The 17,367-nt window shown below is 38.3% G+C and overlaps 1 protein-coding gene across 3 annotated transcripts in view; it reads right to left on the bottom strand.

Moving 5' to 3' along the window:
* Positions 1-15,950, bottom strand: part of LOC141397719 (BTB/POZ domain-containing protein 7) — a 50,732-nt gene extending 34,782 nt beyond the window's left edge. Inside the window, exons 1-2 of one of the 3 annotated variants that reach the window (XM_073974359.1) lie at positions 15,697-15,950; positions 15,322-15,568 (exon numbers count right to left, since the gene is read on the bottom strand). The gene's annotated coding sequence lies outside the window, so the exon portion shown is untranslated. The remainder of the gene's footprint in view (positions 1-15,321; positions 15,569-15,696) is intronic. The other 2 variants (XM_073974360.1, XM_073974361.1) reach the window with 2 other exon arrangements.
* Between the last annotated feature and the right edge of the window lie 1,417 nt (positions 15,951-17,367).

Raw genomic sequence — 17,367 nt, 5'->3', positions numbered from 1 at the left:
GGCGTTTGAACCGACAAAAATGTTGATTAGGATTAAAGATCAAAAGTTTTGGGAAGGAGATACTAAATGGAATGAATCGACATTGACCGTTATGGAAGTGGATCTCCAGCCACAACATATGGTGCCATAGGAGGTTTTTACACTCTTCGGGCTGTTTGCTCAAGAAGTATGGACTTGCCCCTAAAAAAACTTTTACCATCGTAATTGAGGCAGCGAATGCAAGTTGTTTCAACAAAAATGAAAGTGATTCGATATCGACACCTCCAAATAATAGTATGCTAAGTCTAAAAAGTGAGTTTTGCAGGAGAAGCTCTCAAAGTTTGGAAATTTTTTTGAACTTCAGTACTATGCTAAGTCAATATTTGTTTATAACTTCTGTTCGGATTGACCGATCTTTACCAAAATTAGACAGAATTTAAGTTAAAGGACGTTCGACACCTCCAAATAATAGTTTGCTAATTCTGAAAAGCGAGTTTTGAGGACAAGCTCTAAAAGTTTGAAAATTTCTTTGACCTTCAGTACTATGCTAAGTAAATATTTGTTTATAACTTCTGTTCGGATTGTCCGATCATTACCAAAATTTGACAGAATTTAAGTTAAAGGACGTTAAATATAAAAATGTAAAGAACTTGAAAACATGCTAAGTCGACTTAGCATACTATTGTTTGGAGGCGTCGATATCAGGTCTTAAAGTGAACTTATCCCAAATTTTGTGTGGGAGGTACCGGATGGAGTGGACAAATATAGTCCATATTCTAACCTGATCTGTATCTGGTAGATATATTAGGATGTGTAAGGTATAGACTAATTCGGCTACTCCCTTCAAGAGTTACGTACGAACAATTTTTCCGAACATTTTTGAACTTTTGTGGGGGAGGTACCTTAAGGAGTGGACCGATATGGCTTATCTTCAAACTTAAATTATGTTTGGACAAAATATAACTAAGGACAAATTTTGGACCGAATCGGCAGATCCGTTCGAGAGTTATCTTGCGCTCCAACCACCTCACAGGGTGTCATAGGGGTTTTTTGCAACTTTCAGGCTATTTTCTCAGGAAGTATGGACTTGCCCTTGATGAAACTTGTACCGTCGTATGGAGGGCAGTGAATACAAGTTGCTAAAACAAAAATCAAAGCGATTCTAGAGATGGCCCTAAACTGAACTTTTCCGAAATTTTGTGTGGTACCCGAAGGAGTGGACCGATTATTTAAGTCCGGTAAACATTTCACGATGGGTTTATCCGTTCGAGAGTTATCGTGCGCTCCAGCCAGACAGACAGACGGAAGGACATTGCTCAATCGACTCCAAATTGTCTGAAACACATTTCGTCCAAACATACTTGGGGTCTAAAACCATTATTTCGATGAGGCACATTTTGCCCGTATGAAAGTGTATATACCCTCGTTAGCATAAATGCTGAGGGTGTAAAAAGCAAATGGGAATTTTATAGAAACAACATAAAATTATTTTTTGAAACAAAAAAATGTTGAAGTAAAAAATATTTCTCGAAACAATTTTTATTGTGAAGAAAAACATTCACCATATGCTCGAAAATGATATCGTTTTCGAACAAAAGAACAACGTGCTTGTGTACACACGACAGTGATTTTCGTTTTCGAAAGTTGTGCCGAACATTCGAATAATAGGTCTGTACGATAACTTCGCAAGTGAAAAGTACTTGCAAGTACTCAGCAAGTTCTCAGTAACCTCTCTCTCGAAGCAAAAAAATTGCAGATTGTTATCGAACAGCAATTTGCCAAAAACTGCAATAAGTCAGCTGATTTGATAAACAAGAAGAAATAATATAAAAAAAATAGTGACCACAAAACTACAAAATAAGTTATTCGCTTACATTATCGTTTTTCAACATTTATTTAATATGTTTTCCCTTTTTTATTTCTATTTATTTTAATAACCAAACGTTTGTTTATGTTTTTGCCAAGAAGTCGGCCATAAAGCATTCGAATTTAAATCAGCTGATCAAACTTGCAAATTCTTACAAGAAAAATTTTCCTTGCAAAAACTTGTAAACAAAACTCTCCAAAATTCTCTCGCAATTGTCTCCAAATTCGCTCTCTTTTACTTTACAAGTTTGTTATCGAACAGCAAAAGTTTGTGCAAATTTGTACAAACTTTTGGGTTATCGTACTGACCTAATATCAGCAACTGGTATGGGGGGAGGAGTCGCAGACGCTTTGGTGGTGTGTATGCGGCCAAACATGTATGTTTTGAGCTTTGTTGTTGTTAACCAACGTAGCAAGCGAGGAGGAAAAGAAAAAATTGTATTAATTATGTTGTTTTTTTTTTCTTCAGTTTTCTAAATACAATCGTTGAGTAAAGACGATAAAGTGAATGAATTAATCAGTATTTTGTGTTTTCTTAAAGAAATTGTGAATTTTAGTAAATTAAATGCCCAATTAATTTTATAATTGGAAATTTTATAATTGAATCAAAAATGAATGACCTCCCCCCTCTCACTTGGTAAGCTTTAACGTCAAGATAGGATGAAAGTAGCATGGATTACTGTACAGTCTCTACTGTAGAATAGATTAGATATCAGTTTAATTTGATGGCTAAACTATCAAAACAAAAAATTTTCGTTATTCCATAAAAATAACTGACCGAATCAGCCCGGTGGAAACACTTTTTATTAAATAAAAAAAAAAAAAATTCGTTAGTTACCGAAATTATAGGCATTTTAACATTACCGATTTTTGTCGGCAAAATGAGTTGCAGAATCACACTACTGGTGTCCCTTGCTAAATACAAGAAGACACCAAATACTGGGTAGTTGGTACGCTTTTTAAATTTGCCTAAAACATTTTTTTTTTTTTGGCTTGGCAAAAACCCCTAACTACGCTCATTCTTACTTAGTTTTTTTAGGTTCTGAACAAAAGCATCGAGCAACAACACAGCAATATGCAGGAAATTAATTTTTATTCATTTCAATTTTCTCATTATCATCCTCAAAACTATCCAAGATGAACACAATGGACCAAAGGTCTCACTATATTATTAGATCTTTGAAAGAAAAACACCTTCTTGAAACTTGATGTACGTTTGGAATAAAGAATAAAGCAAAGTTTCGGGCAGTGTGCAAAGTAAGTTTCCATGACCATGTTCGGCTAAATCTGATACTCAATTAATTAGTTACCATGTTGATCAGTTATTTTAGTTGGTTTATTATTTTATTTAAGTTAGAAATTCCATGTATAAGTCTTCTAATGATAGATGACCTTGTATAGATCTTTTACGTAAAAGGTATCCTATGGATGAAATAGCTCATGTGGGATTTCTCCACATAGAAGACTTCATATAGAAACTTTACACACAGTAGATGTCTTACAAGTATCCAATAGAAAAATTAACTTCTAAATATTGAGAACATAATTTGGACCGCTTACAATATAAGTTTTCTGAAGTATCTCTGTATATAGAAGACATTACATTTAAAGTAAATCTAGTGTACCTATGTCTTTTATAGATAGAAAGGCAAATGTAGTTTTGGCTATACAGAGATGAAACACCTTCCATAGGTCTTCCAAATACGAAGAATTTATATAGGTTGCCATAGGTAAATAAAATACATACTGGATTTTTCGTAGGTGGAGTAACGTTAATAGGTTATCTCATGTAAAGGGCGTCGTGGTAAAGGTAATGTTCACATTTTTTCAAGTACCCCGAAATATTCGTAAACTTTGCCGAAGATAGACAATAACACGAAAGTATATGTCTGGCCGTTAATTTTTGTAAAATAATTCAACCATAATCAAAACTATCACCTACGACAATACCTATCTTTTTGTTTTTGGCCGCCCCGCACGCACACTCTCACACACCACATTTCATGTAATGAGAAATTACAGCAACAATACAAAAAAACAACAATAATAAGATTGCAACAGACGGTAACAGACATCAGACACCCTCCACACAATGAGCAATGAACTAGCTGCGCGGCCTCATAACAAACAAAAAGTATAGGCAGATAAAAAAAACAAAAAATACACAAAAAGTTAAAAATAAGAAATACAACATAAAATATAAGAAACATACAATTGTACAACAATATACAGTTGGTGTAAAAAGTACACGTCAATAGAGAAGTGTTTATTATGTACTTCTATACGAAGTTTTAGGATATTTCAATTGCAGACTTAACCAAAGGCACAAGTCCTTAACTCGGTTGTGTAAGCCGCCTGTAAGACCTCGTACAGCTCTCTTAAGGTAGAAACACAATGAAATACGCCGCTTTATCACGCTCAGTTTCATGTAAAAGAATAAAGGCCAAGTACTACCTAATTCAAATGAATTAGGCATCGTTTGAATTAGTACTTGGCCTTTAATCTTTGACATGAAACTGAGCATGAAAAAAGCGGCGTATTTCATTCTGTTCACACCTTTATACGTATTCTCTAAATATAAGAGGCCCTTAGGTATAATGCTAAGTTTACATTTACGAAATCCACTCGATTTCATCTGTCAATTCCATAGCTCAAACGTCAAATGAAATCTCATCTGAAATCCATTGGATTTCATTTGACGTTTAACCTATGGATTTGACAGATGAAATCGAGTGGATTTCGTAAATGTAAACATAGGTCTTCTATTCTATAGAAGCCTCCTACGGAGGTTTTGAATTACTTTAAAGCAATAATAATAATGATGAGCAGGTCGCCTTCTACGGAGGTCTTCTATTCAATAGAAGCCTCCTACGGAAGTCTTCTATTCTATAGAAGCCTCCAACGGAGGTCTTCTATCCTAAAGAAGCCTCCTACGGAGGTCTTCTATCCTGAAGAAGCCTCCTACGGAGGTCTTCTATTCTATAGAAGCCTCCTACGGAGGTTTTGAATTACTTTAAAGCAATAACAATAATGATGAGCAGGTCGCCTTCTACGGAGGTCTTCTATTCAATAGAAGCCTCCTACGGAAGTCTTCTATTCTATAGAAGCCTCCAACGGAGGTCTTCTATCCTAAAGAAGCCTCCTACGGAGGTCTTCTATTCTATAGAAGCAGCCTGCGGAGGTCTTCTATTCTATAGGAGCCTCCTACGGAGATCTTCTATACAATAGAAGCCTCCTACGGAGGTCTTCTATTCTATAGAAGCCTCCTACGGAGGTCTTCTATCCTAAAGAAGCCTCCTACGGAGGTCTTCTATTCTATAGAAGCAGCCTACGGAGGTCTTCTATTCTATAGAAGCAGCCTACGGAGGTCTTCTATTCTATAGGAGCCGCCTACGGAGGTCTTCTATTCTATAGGAGCCGCCTACGAAGGTCTTCTATTCTATAGAAGCCTCCTACGAAGGTCTTCTATTCTATAGAAGCCTCCTACGGAGGTCTTCTATTCTATAGAAGCCTCCTACGGAGGTCATCTATTCTATAGAAGCCTCCTACGGAGGTCATCTATTCTATAGAAGCCTCCTACGGAGGTCTTCTATTCTATAGAAGCCGCCTACGGAGGTCTTCTGTTTTATAGAAGCCTCCCACCGAGGTCTTCTATTCTATAGAAGCCTCCAACGGAGGTCTTCTATCCTAAAGAAGCCTCCTACGGGGGTCTTCTATTCTATAGAAGCAGCCTACGGAGGTCTTCTATTCTATAGGAGCCTCCTACGGAGATCTTCTATACAATAGAAGCCTCCAACGGAGGTCTTCTATCCTAAAGAAGACTCCTACGGAGGTCTTCTATCCTAAAGAAGCCTCCTACGGAGGTCTTCTATTCTATAGAAGCCTCCTACGGAGGTCATCTATTCTATAGAAGCCTCCTACGGAGGTCTTCTAATCCATAGAAGCCTCAGCGGAACTATATTATGCTATGTTTACATTTAGTAAATGTAAACATAGCGGAGACAGCGGAATTTTATGCAACCCATATTTTTGGTCCGATTCATGTCAAATTTTGGGACTGAGCATATTTTTGGCTTCTGATTAAATTGCAATCGAAACACATGACATATGCAAAATTTATGCATTTTTACAGATTTTTTTTTTATGCAAAAAATATTTCAATAATAGTTTTTGTTTAAAATTCTTTTCAGACAAGTCAATAAAATAGAGAAATGTATAACCACAGCCTCAATCTTCAAAATACCGAAAATCGGGAGGGGACTATATGAAGGCCTGAACCTAAACAGACAAATTTTAGGTGGAAAGTTGTTTACCCCCAAAGAAGACTTAGTACCAAATTTCAGCCATTTTGGGGGGATATTGAGGCCACAACCTTCAAAATACCGAAAATCGGGAGGTATCGTATATGGGGGCTATGTGAAGACGTGGACCTATACCGAAAAATTTCAGATGGAAAGTTTTACACCTCCAAGAAAGACTTAATATTAAATTTCACCCATTTCGGAGGGATATTGAGGCCACAACCTTCAAAATACCGAAAATCAGGAGGTATCGTACTATGGGTGCTATATGAAGACGTGGAGCTATACCGTCAAATTTCAGGTGGAAAGCTTTATACCTCCTAGAAAGTCTTAATACTAAATTTCACGCATTTCGGAGGGATATTGAGGCCACAACCTTCTAAATACCAGAAATCCGGAGGTACCGTTCTATGGGGGCTATATGAAGACGTGGTCCTATACCGACAAATTTCAGGTGGAAAGCTATACACCTCCAAGAAAGTCTTAATACCAAATTTCACCCTTATCGGAGGTATATTGAGGCCACAACCTTTAAAATACCAGAAATCCGGAGGTACCGTTCTATGGGGGCTACATGAAGACGTGGACCTATACCGACAAATTTCAGGTGGAAAATTTTATACCTCCAAGAAAGACTTAGTACCAAATTTCACCCATTTCGGTGGGATATTGAGGCCACAACCTTCAAAATACCAGAAATCCGGAGGTACCATTCTATGGGGGCTATATGAAGACGTGGACCTATACCGAGAAATTTCAGTTGGAAAGTGTTATACCCCCAACGAAGACTAAATACCAAATTTCAGTCATTTCGGTGAGGTATTGAGGCTACAACTTTTAATGGAGGCTATATGAAGACGTGGACCCATGCGGACAAACTTCAGGTGTAAAGTTTCATACCCCTAACGAAGACTTTCGGTCATTTCGGTGGGATTTTTGGACCACAAATCCTTGTATATATTTTTTAGCATATGGTTTTGCATATGCTCATTTTATGCAAATACGTAAAAATATGTCAAAATATGCACGATATGCAATATATGCTAACATTTCTGTTTTATTTTGTGATAAAACGAGTTTCTGTCTAATCAGATTTTCTCTACGACATCTTAACCATATATGCATTTTCATAGGATTCCGATGTCTATTGATTAGTTAATAAAAGGGTTTCTGAGTCAGAGTCTAGCAAATTTTGCGGAGCAAAATTTTTTTTCTAAATTTATTAAGTTTTTTTTTATTTTTATATGGTAGAGAGATGAACATTAATAAATTTTAGGGATCGTATATTAATTCTATGAGAAAACTATGTTTATTTATTATATACATATATTTATTTATTATTATAATTATTTTTTGGTCCAATTGATCCACTTAATTTTTGCAAAAAAAAAATAAAGTTTCATGCAGGGCTTCGGAGTCGGAGTTGGAGTCGGAGTCTGGAGTCGGAGTCTAGCAAATTTTGCTGGAGTCGGAGTCGGAGTCACGAAAAAAAGCTCGACTCCGTCTCCGGGCAACAATCTGTTCTACATTTATCAAAATTTGTCAAATCGATTTAAATTATTTAAAAGATCATAATTAAAAAAACTCAATCTCTATTTTGACTATAAAATGCATATCGGAAACATTTTTGGGTCAATTGATTTGAATAATGTTTGCATGTTCCAAATATACTTATGGAAGATCTTTTAAAAGATTTACAGGCCATTTTATAGAAGACTCACTGGTCTTCTCTTGTTGTTTTTTATTAGAAGTCATTTATGTCTGCTGTGAAAGAACCTGTTGGACTTCTATGAAAGACCTTGTAGTACTTTAAGGGAAATCATACGAAAGACTTACTAGACTTCTTGCTGAATTTGTATAAGAAAAGTTAGAATCTTCTTAAAGACGATGTTCCTGCTATTTTTTAAACGACATATTCGGTCTTTTGAAGAACCATGCGTCTTTTATAAAGAAGTCTGCTTTTTTATAATAGAATAGTGTGTGGTTATCTATAAGTAAACCTACTTAACCATTTCTTTCTCTATTTAAGGGGATATTCCTATGCTAACCTGTAGTTCTTCGATGAGAATAGATTAAATGATTTTTCGATTAAGTCATGAATCTGGGATAAATTTGTCAATATATTTATGCTGAGGAATGAAAATTATTTAACAGATTGACGTTAAATTATGAGCATTACCTCTATAGGATGGTGGATATATAAATTTCTAGAATTTAATCATTTCCGATTGTCAGTTCGTCTTATCCGTACTAAACGTTGGTTTTACTTGTATTCTTTTTGAGGTGGTAGAAAAAAGACACTTTCCACCATTAGATACTAACTTGTCATTCCGTCTGAAACACATCGAAATATTCGTCGGGAGCTTTATAAAATATAAAGATGTAAAATTGCCGGTATAGGTTTACGATTTAGTATAACGGCACGGCCCGATTTTATGTATTTCGAAGGTTTTCTTTTGTCACATTACGTGGTGCAATACGAAAAAAATAACTATGGACAAGAATCCGAGTCAAAGGCCTACAAGTGTAAATCAAAATTCTTAACGGTTTGAAGAAAATGATCCCTTTTGACATAAAGGTTTCAAATAACGTTGACCACGAAAGTGTATGTTAAGAGGCAATACGCTATTTTGGTCTTCTATCACGTTGTGGTGTTAAAATATCGTTAATTTTCCATAACTCAAAAAATTATAAAGAGTGTTACCAGTCAGTAATTATGGTAATTTCGTATTTCGAGTCTCATTGGGTACATAAGCCAAATTCGGAAAATTGTAAATATACTCGTATGTCGAGGTCTATGTTTTGGTATCCTCCCAATGTAATGTATCTTGAAAGTTCGAACTGAGATGACTGTAATTGAAGTTGTGAATTTTATTTTTTCTATTTTCGAAGTCGACACCGGAATTGGAGTCGGAGTCGAGAAAAAAATTGGACTGGAGTCGGAGTCTGACCAAAAATGGCTCGACTCCGAAGCCCTGGTTCCATGAAAATATTACTATAATTGCACCTTTTACGTATGTGTTTAAGCTGAATCGATTTCTTAACATACCATTACATTTATGGACCATAAATTATGGTAAAACTTATATACACCACGACGTGGAAAGTGTATTACAAATTAGTTTTGACCAAAATCCATCCCCTTTAGTGTAACAATTTTAATTTATTTTTATACCCTCAGCCTTTAGGCTAGAAAGGGTATATACACTTTGATACGAAAAATGCCTGTCTGGGTGGATAACTGGCGCACGATAACTCTCGAAATAGCAAAAATTCCCACAAAGCTGAATTTTGGTGGAGAGCTAGGGATTGCCATTAGAAGCAACGTCCTAAAAGTCCCCATCGATCACATGAGTGCAAAAAAAGTTATTCGGGGTCAAAGGTCGAATTTTAAGGTTTTTTAGGTTTTCGGATTTATTTTTTGAAAACCGTTGATCTATTAAAAAGTCAATATTTTAGACAGAAAAATTATCTGCACGTTTGATCTTTATTATTTTTTCCCAGAAGGAACCATTCTTGAGATATAGCTGTTCTCAAAACACACGATTCATATTCACTTATAAGGGAAATATGCACATATTCAGACGAAGCGACCAAAATAACCGAAGTAATCGGGTCTGCCTCCCAAAAAATTATATGTTTCCTTGAAGAGCGAAATTATTCTTGTCTTTTAAACAAATTTCAACAAATTCGGAGCGAGTTAGTAGTGTTTTCCATGTTAGAGTCATTTTATGCACAAATAGCCCATTTAACCCACCTGTGTAATTGAAAGCCCAAAGGGAACGATCCCAACGAGAGGGCTTGTTAAGCTGATTACGGAAAAATAAAATTTTCATGGGCGTCGGATCCGGTTCGCCGGTTATTCGACCCGAAAGTCCAGATTTAAAAACCGGGTTGAACCGATTACTGCAAAGTGGATATCGTTTGAAAGCTTATGGAAATACCTAACACACTGTGTTGTTGTTGTTGTAGCAGCTTCTACAAGTACATGTAAATCTTTATTTTATTGATTCGGCTCTGCCTCCAGCTCCAAGCTCAGAAAGGACGCCACCTGAATTGGATTAGTCCAAAGAGAGAGAGGAGTTAAGTCAGTCGGGTTGGCTGGGCAGTTAAACAGGTGCTGCGTAATATGCGGACCGGTGCCACATGCTGGGCAGATATTCCGCGTGCCATCAATCCTGGCCCAGTAAGAATTAAGGCGGCTGCACCAACCGGATCTAAGTTGCGCCAACACGACTCTCGTTTGTCTTGGCAGCTGCTGCTCTTCCGCTGCCACGGGTGGTGGATGATCTTCGAGGACTATATTCACACTGTAGGCTGCCAGAGCCTCTGCAACCGCATCAGTATGAATGTCTCTTAAACCTGCCTGGTATGCACGTTGATCTAGAGGTTCTCTTTTATATCTTTGGACCTCTCTCTCTAGATCTCTATAATCCTCCCTTACTCGGCTGGGGGGTTCAGGCATATCCACCAGATGGTGATTTGGGTCGTCTTGCCTATAGCATCCAAGCAAGTACTGCATCGTCAACATCCTGTTGTGACGACTCACAGGAAGGATCTTTGTCTCCTCATGTAAATGGTCCACTGCAGACATGAGGTGACACCCTGTAGCTGTTCTCAGGGCAGCATTCTGACAGATTTGTAGTTTATCCCATTGCATATCACTTACGTTAGCAAACCACGCTGGCGCCGCATAGCTTACCACAGACCGGCCTATCGCGTTGTATGTGGTTAACAAGGTTTCTTTATCCGCACCCCAAGTGCTGCCGGCTAGGGAATTGAGGACCTTGTTCCTGTTTCTCAGCTTATCCCAGATAACTGTAGTATGCTGGGACGACTTATACATGCTATCGAATGTGACCCCTAGGACTTTGGGGTAGTTTGTGGTCGGAATAGTTGCACCGTCGACCTGCACATTCAGTGGGAGCTTCATTTGCGCCGTCCATGTGGTGAACAGTGTGGCTGTTGACTTAGTGGTGGATATTTTCATATTCCTCGCGTGGAAAAACTCTACAAGATCAATGATATAGGCATTTAGCCTTTCACAAACGTTACCGATATTGGGACCTAACGCCATGAGTGTACAATCATCCGCGTACGTAATTAACTCAATGCCGTCGGGAGGGCGTGGAATTGCAGAGAGGTAGAGGTTAAACAATTCCGGAGAAATCACCCCTTCTTGGGGAACTCCCTGCTTCACTCTACGGGGTTTGGACTTCCTATCTCTGAATTCCACGTATGACTGGCGACCACACAAATAGTTGATGACCCAGCGTTTCAGACAAGGCCGGAGGGTAGTATTCTCGATATCCTCGAACAGCCTAGCATGGCTGACCGTATCAAACGCTTTGGTCAGATCCAATGCTACCATCACTGTTCTGTGACATGGTTTGTCCTGGTTGAGCCCTCGTCCAATATATGTGGAAATGGCGTGCAGTGCTGTTGTGGTACTGTGCTGCTTCCGGAACCCGTGTTGATGATCTGCAACTGGATAACACGTTCTGATGCTGGGGAGGAGTAATGCCTCGAGTATCTTTGCTACTGGTGATAGAAGTGAAATCGGCCTGTACGACTCACCTTTACTGGCATCTTTGCCAGGTTTTAGCAGCGGGACCACCCTGCCCATCTTCCAGGCATCGGGAACTATTAGGGTGGCTAGCGATAAGTTACTTAACCTTACTTAAATACTCGACTCCTGGGCCATCCAGCTGTTTTAGCATCACCATAGAAATTCCGTCAGGTCCAAGCGCTTTGGATGACTTTGCGCCTCGGATAGCATCTGCAACATCATCCATCGTAAATTGTGGCGGTTCTTCTTCGGCTGGAAGAGATCGCAAACGACGCAAAACACTTCTCTTCGCCCGGTTGCTATCGGGGTGCTCGATAAATTGTCGGCAGAAATAGCCAGCGCACCTCTTCGGATCTGTCACAGCCACGCCGTTAAACGTGACAGATGTCCGATCGTCTCTCCTACCAGGGTTCGATAGCGCCTTAACCGTTGTCCACAATTTATTACAGCCGGCTCCAATGTTACAGCACTTCAGATGTTCTAGCCACTTTTTCCGCTTGTGTTCACTGGCTAATCTATTGACTTCCATTGTCAGTTCCCTGACTCTGGGGTCATTAGGGTTCGTACGGCGAAGCTCATCACGCTCATTAGCTAATCCCGTCGCCTCTGCTGGGAAATTTGGTCTTATTTCAGGTATTCGACCAGCAGGGATAAAGCGAGCGGCTGCAGCAGTGATGATGTCTCGGAACTTCCTCTCTGCTACCCGAACATCAGAGGGACTGGGCAGTTCTCTGAAGCGTTGATTAGTGAACTCTCTGAAACCTTGCCAATCCGCTTTTCCATGATTAATGAAAGTATGTCGTTCAGTTGTTATGGTGGTCTGGTGGTCTATTGATGGAGATGAGGATTGGGAGATGGTCCGATCCAAGGAATGCCATGTCACGTCATTCGTCAGACCGGGTGACACGATGGATATGTCAGGCGAACTGTGGCAGTCTCCTCTAATCCTGGTGGGTGCGTCCTCGTTCGCAGTGCAGAATGTGGAGCTATCTATTTGCTCAGTCAGTTCTGTACCTCTCTGGTCATTTCCTAGAGCTGAATGCCATAACTCGTGATGTGCATTAAAATCCCCTATGACCAGCCGGTTATCACCTCGCAACAGAGGCCAGATGTTAGGCAAATAACGCGGGGCACAGCTATTGAACGAACGGCGGGATATACACATTCAGCAGTTCTATCTCGGCGGATCCACACCTTACCGCTACCCCCATACACTCCAAGTATGGGTCACTAGAGTCTAGCTTAGGCGAGATAGGTCTGTACTGGACAGACTGGTGCAGTAGGAATGCAAGCCCTCCACCCCCACTTCTCGTACGATCCTGGCGAAGAACGTTGTATCCATCACAACTCCGAAGACTGCAGTTGTTGCTCAGCTTCGTTTCCTGGATCGCCGCGACCATGATATTTCTCCGACTTATAAAGTCCACGATCTCATTGATCTTGGTTCGAAGGGGGAGTTTCATAATCCGATGATGTTGATGATGAAGACTCACTGGGGTTTATATTGGCGCAGCACGAGGCAACATAAACCCTGTCGTAATACTCCCTCAGGTAGGTGAGGGCTGAACAGTTTCTGAAATGCACCCATCCTTGGCACCCGTTGCATCTCAATGACATTGACCTATGGTGGATGAGACGTTGACAAACGGTGCAGAACCATGGCCCGGGGTTACTCTCAATCCCGGCACGGACCAAAAGAATCCGGAGCAGGCATTCCGGGATATGCCGGAAAAATTAGCCGGCTTTTGATAAGTCTTACCGTTTTTGAGAAAAATGAAAAAACTGAAAAATGCCTCCAAAATAATTTTTTTGCACACATGGGATCGATGGGGACTTTTAGGTAAAACCTAGCTCTCCACCAAAATTCAGCTTTGTGGAGAGCTTTGTTATTTCCCCCTTATACGCCTCTCTATTTTGACCGGGGTAATAGTTATAATTTGACATATATGGTTTCTAGTTGTTAAATCGCTTTGCGTCGTTTCACTATGAGTCGTTTTTTTTGGAACGTATTAACGACGTTATACGAGGTCTTGGTGTACTATAATTTGCAGAAGACCTCTTAAAGGTATTTTGTAGCTAGCAGACACCTTATATATAAGATCTCCTGTAGGTCTTCTATATACAGGTAACCTCGTATATGACATCTTTAGATAAAAGATATGTATGTTAAAAGTCTTCCAGAGATAGAAGACCTGGTGTAGTCTCTTTTTCTTTAGATAGAAGTTCTCCCAGAACGCTTATTTACATAGAAGACATCTTTAAGGTCTTCCTCTAGATAGAATTATTCTTATATGTCTTCTGTAGAAGTTACCTCTTGTCGGCACATTAGTTTGGATTTCCTCAAAAAATAAATAACATATTTACTTATGAGAACGTTAACAGTCATGGCTTTTTAGGCACTGGATTAGTTGCCCCCATACAGTATAATTTGGAACACATATTTCTAGTTTGAATTCGGCGACATTTTCCAAATTTTATCAAAATTGGACAGAATTTGGGAGTTTGGTGCCCCAAATACCACAAATCGGGGGAAAATATATGTATATATGGGAGCTATATCCAAATGTAATCCGATTTTAGTATAAATTGGCACGCATATTTCTAGTTTGAATTCGAATACCTCTAATCGGGCGAACATATATATGGGATCTATATCCAAATCTAAATCAATTTTCAGCAAAAGCAATAGCGTTCTTCCAAGGGCTAAAAAATGATCTTTCCCAATTTTAAGCTGACTCGAACAATAAATACGACCTGTACTTCTATCACAATACCATTATGAATACGAAAAACTGTAAGATATGGGAAGCATACGAAAGAGGCTTAATGTAATACAATTGTTTCCCAAGTATATTCTTACCTACCTACCACACAGGGTAGGAACCCTGCTCAATACACAGAGGTAGGTCTCGTCACACTGATCACAAATACATATAGTATATAACATTTGTTACGAAGTCCATACTTCCCGAGAAATGGGGTTCTGATGTTTCGAAAATTCGGTTGTATGTAACCTCACAATAATATAAAATGACAGAAAACGCATAAATCCAATCATCCAAAATTTTAGGCGTTATGTCCTACGCAAATTTCAGAGTCGTATAGAAAGTCATCATATTTGTGTAGAATATTTATCGACAGGGAAGGATCGGATCCCTCTTGTATTGTGGATAAATATATTAATCAAGATGAACCCCTAATCTCTCCAGTGAGGAAAAGGGATCTGAGTATAATTCGAAAGGGCATAGGCATCTAGTTTTTCAAACTTTTTTCATCAAGTGTACGTACAATATTGTTTTATGTTTGTTTCTTCATCAACATTTCCACCTTTCCATACACATCTGTCAACTCCCCCTTCTTTTCCCCTAATAAGAAAAGAAAACAACACCACACATCTCTCACTATTACATACAGCACACAAACACACACACTATTTGTGTACGCGTAACTATAAGTATGTGTGTGTGCGTGGTTTGTTGGGAAAATGTGAGAAAAGGCACATAGAAGGCCAAAGAAGACATGTAAAATAAACCAGCCAAGTAGCAAGCTTTCACTGGAACTTTTTTCCCAAATATTTGATTTACAAAATATTTGTTGTTAATTTACCTTGTTGCTGTTGTTGTTGTTTTTTAATTGATAGAAATAAAATTATGATTGTTGTTGCCAATAAAAACAATGAATTTTATGACATTTTCTTCAGCTAACGATTCTCCTATTCTCTGCGAACGACGATTGCACTTGTCACTTTTTTATGTGTATTGTGTATAAAATTTTCTTCAACCAAAACGACGACAGAACTGTTGTCGTTATTGTTTTTTTAAATATATATTAAATAAATTTATCTACGGAAATTCTTACAAAAACACATTTTTTATTTTGTATTTCATTTTAAACATAACTATTTCATAGAATATTAAGTAATTTTAGTTGACAATTATATTTTTTCATCTCTTCTGAACTTTTTTTGACACACACACATACTTTTCAGTCTTTTTTTCTTCTTTTTCATCGACTCATCGTTATTTTTTGTTTAGTTTTCTAGTTTTCCCGTCGTAAACACTGCACAGAATTATTTATTTATTTAGTTGTTGGCAAACATTTTGTTTTGGAATACTTTTTCTATTGTTTTTTTTTTATATTTTCACTCTTTTCTTAAATAATTCCATTTTCTTTTCCAGAAATACATCACGACTCCAATTGTTGTTCTACGACGACACTCCTGACATATTTGGAACGTTTCTTGTTTTGTTTTGATGGTAATGTCAACCCAACAATTCCAATTGGTCTTTTCCAAACAGATGTAAGAGATTATGAACTAGTCTGTAATGCAGTTTACAACATGGACAAATGTTATGCAAACATTTACACTAGCGTTTATTATCACGATAAATTCCTCGTATTGATTTATATCACGTAAAATAGACGAATATAAACGTCAAATCATATGTACATCACAATTCGAATTAATGGCATGCAATCAAATTAGAAGTCTTCCAATGTGGAATCGTGATTTCAATGCCTTTTTATTTTTGATGCGGCACGTAACAGATATGTAAAGGCCTGCGTACATAAGCTGCCTTGCCTGCCTACCTTGCTTACTTCTGATAAGAGAATAAAAAAGAAAAGGGCAACCCAGTTCGAAATTTCCTCGGCCTTCTTTACGTACATAAGCTGCTCTGCCTGATTGCCTTGCTTTCCTGCTTCATTTTTGACATAATAAAAATAAAAGAATAAAGAAGGCCGAGGAAATTTCGGACTGGGTTGCCCTTTTCTTTTTTATTCTTTTATCAGAAGTAAGCAAGGTAAGCAGGCAAGGCAGCTTATGTACCCAGGCCTTTACCCCCTGTTTTTGTAAAAAATTTTATTCTTCTCACACGAATTGTCAAATTTTTTAGATCGATTTTCTGGCCTTAACGCAAATGTGTAGCTCTGATTTTTAAAAGAGGAATTCTTAACTCTGTATGGAACGCGTCTACGAAAACTTAGGTCCGTATGTCATCTGGGGGCTGAGCTATGGATGCCTAAATTATTACCAATATAGACGAACAAAAAAAAACGAACAAATATTAGTTACAAAAACAGGGGGTTAAAGGCCTGCGTACATAAGCTGCTCTGCCTGATTGCCTTGCTTTCCTGCTTCATTTTTGACATAATAAAAATAAATGAATAAAGAAGGCCGAGGAAATTTCGAACTGGGTTGCCCTTTTCTTTTTTATTCTTTTATCAGAAGTAAGCAAGGTAAGCTGCCTTGCCTGGTTGCCTTGCTTTTCTGCTTCATTTCTGACATAATAAATATAAAAGAATAAAGAAGGCCGAGCAAATTTCGAACTGGGTTGCCCTTTTCTTTTTTATTCTTTTATCAGAAGCAAGCAAGGTAAGCAGGCGAGGCAGCTTATGTACGCAAGCCTTTAAGGCCTGGGTACATAAGCAACCTCGCCTGCTTGCTTCTGATAAGAGAATAAAAAAGAAAAGAGCAACCCAGTTCGAAATTTGCTGGGCCTTCTTTATTCTTTTATTATTATTATGTCAGAAATGAAGCAGGAATGCAAGGCAACCAGGCGAGGCAGCATATGTACGCAGGCCATTAAGTCCCGGTCCACACTAGAGCGATTTCAATGAAATAATTCCATGAAATTAGGCGTTGTTATATCG

This window comes from Musca autumnalis, unplaced genomic scaffold (genome assembly GCF_047663935.1).
Source record: "Musca autumnalis isolate F117 unplaced genomic scaffold, ASM4766393v1 scaffold_3, whole genome shotgun sequence".
In the NCBI taxonomy this organism is placed as follows: Eukaryota; Metazoa; Arthropoda; class Insecta; order Diptera; family Muscidae; genus Musca; species Musca autumnalis.
This window is presented reverse-complemented; position numbering and strand designations above follow the sequence as displayed.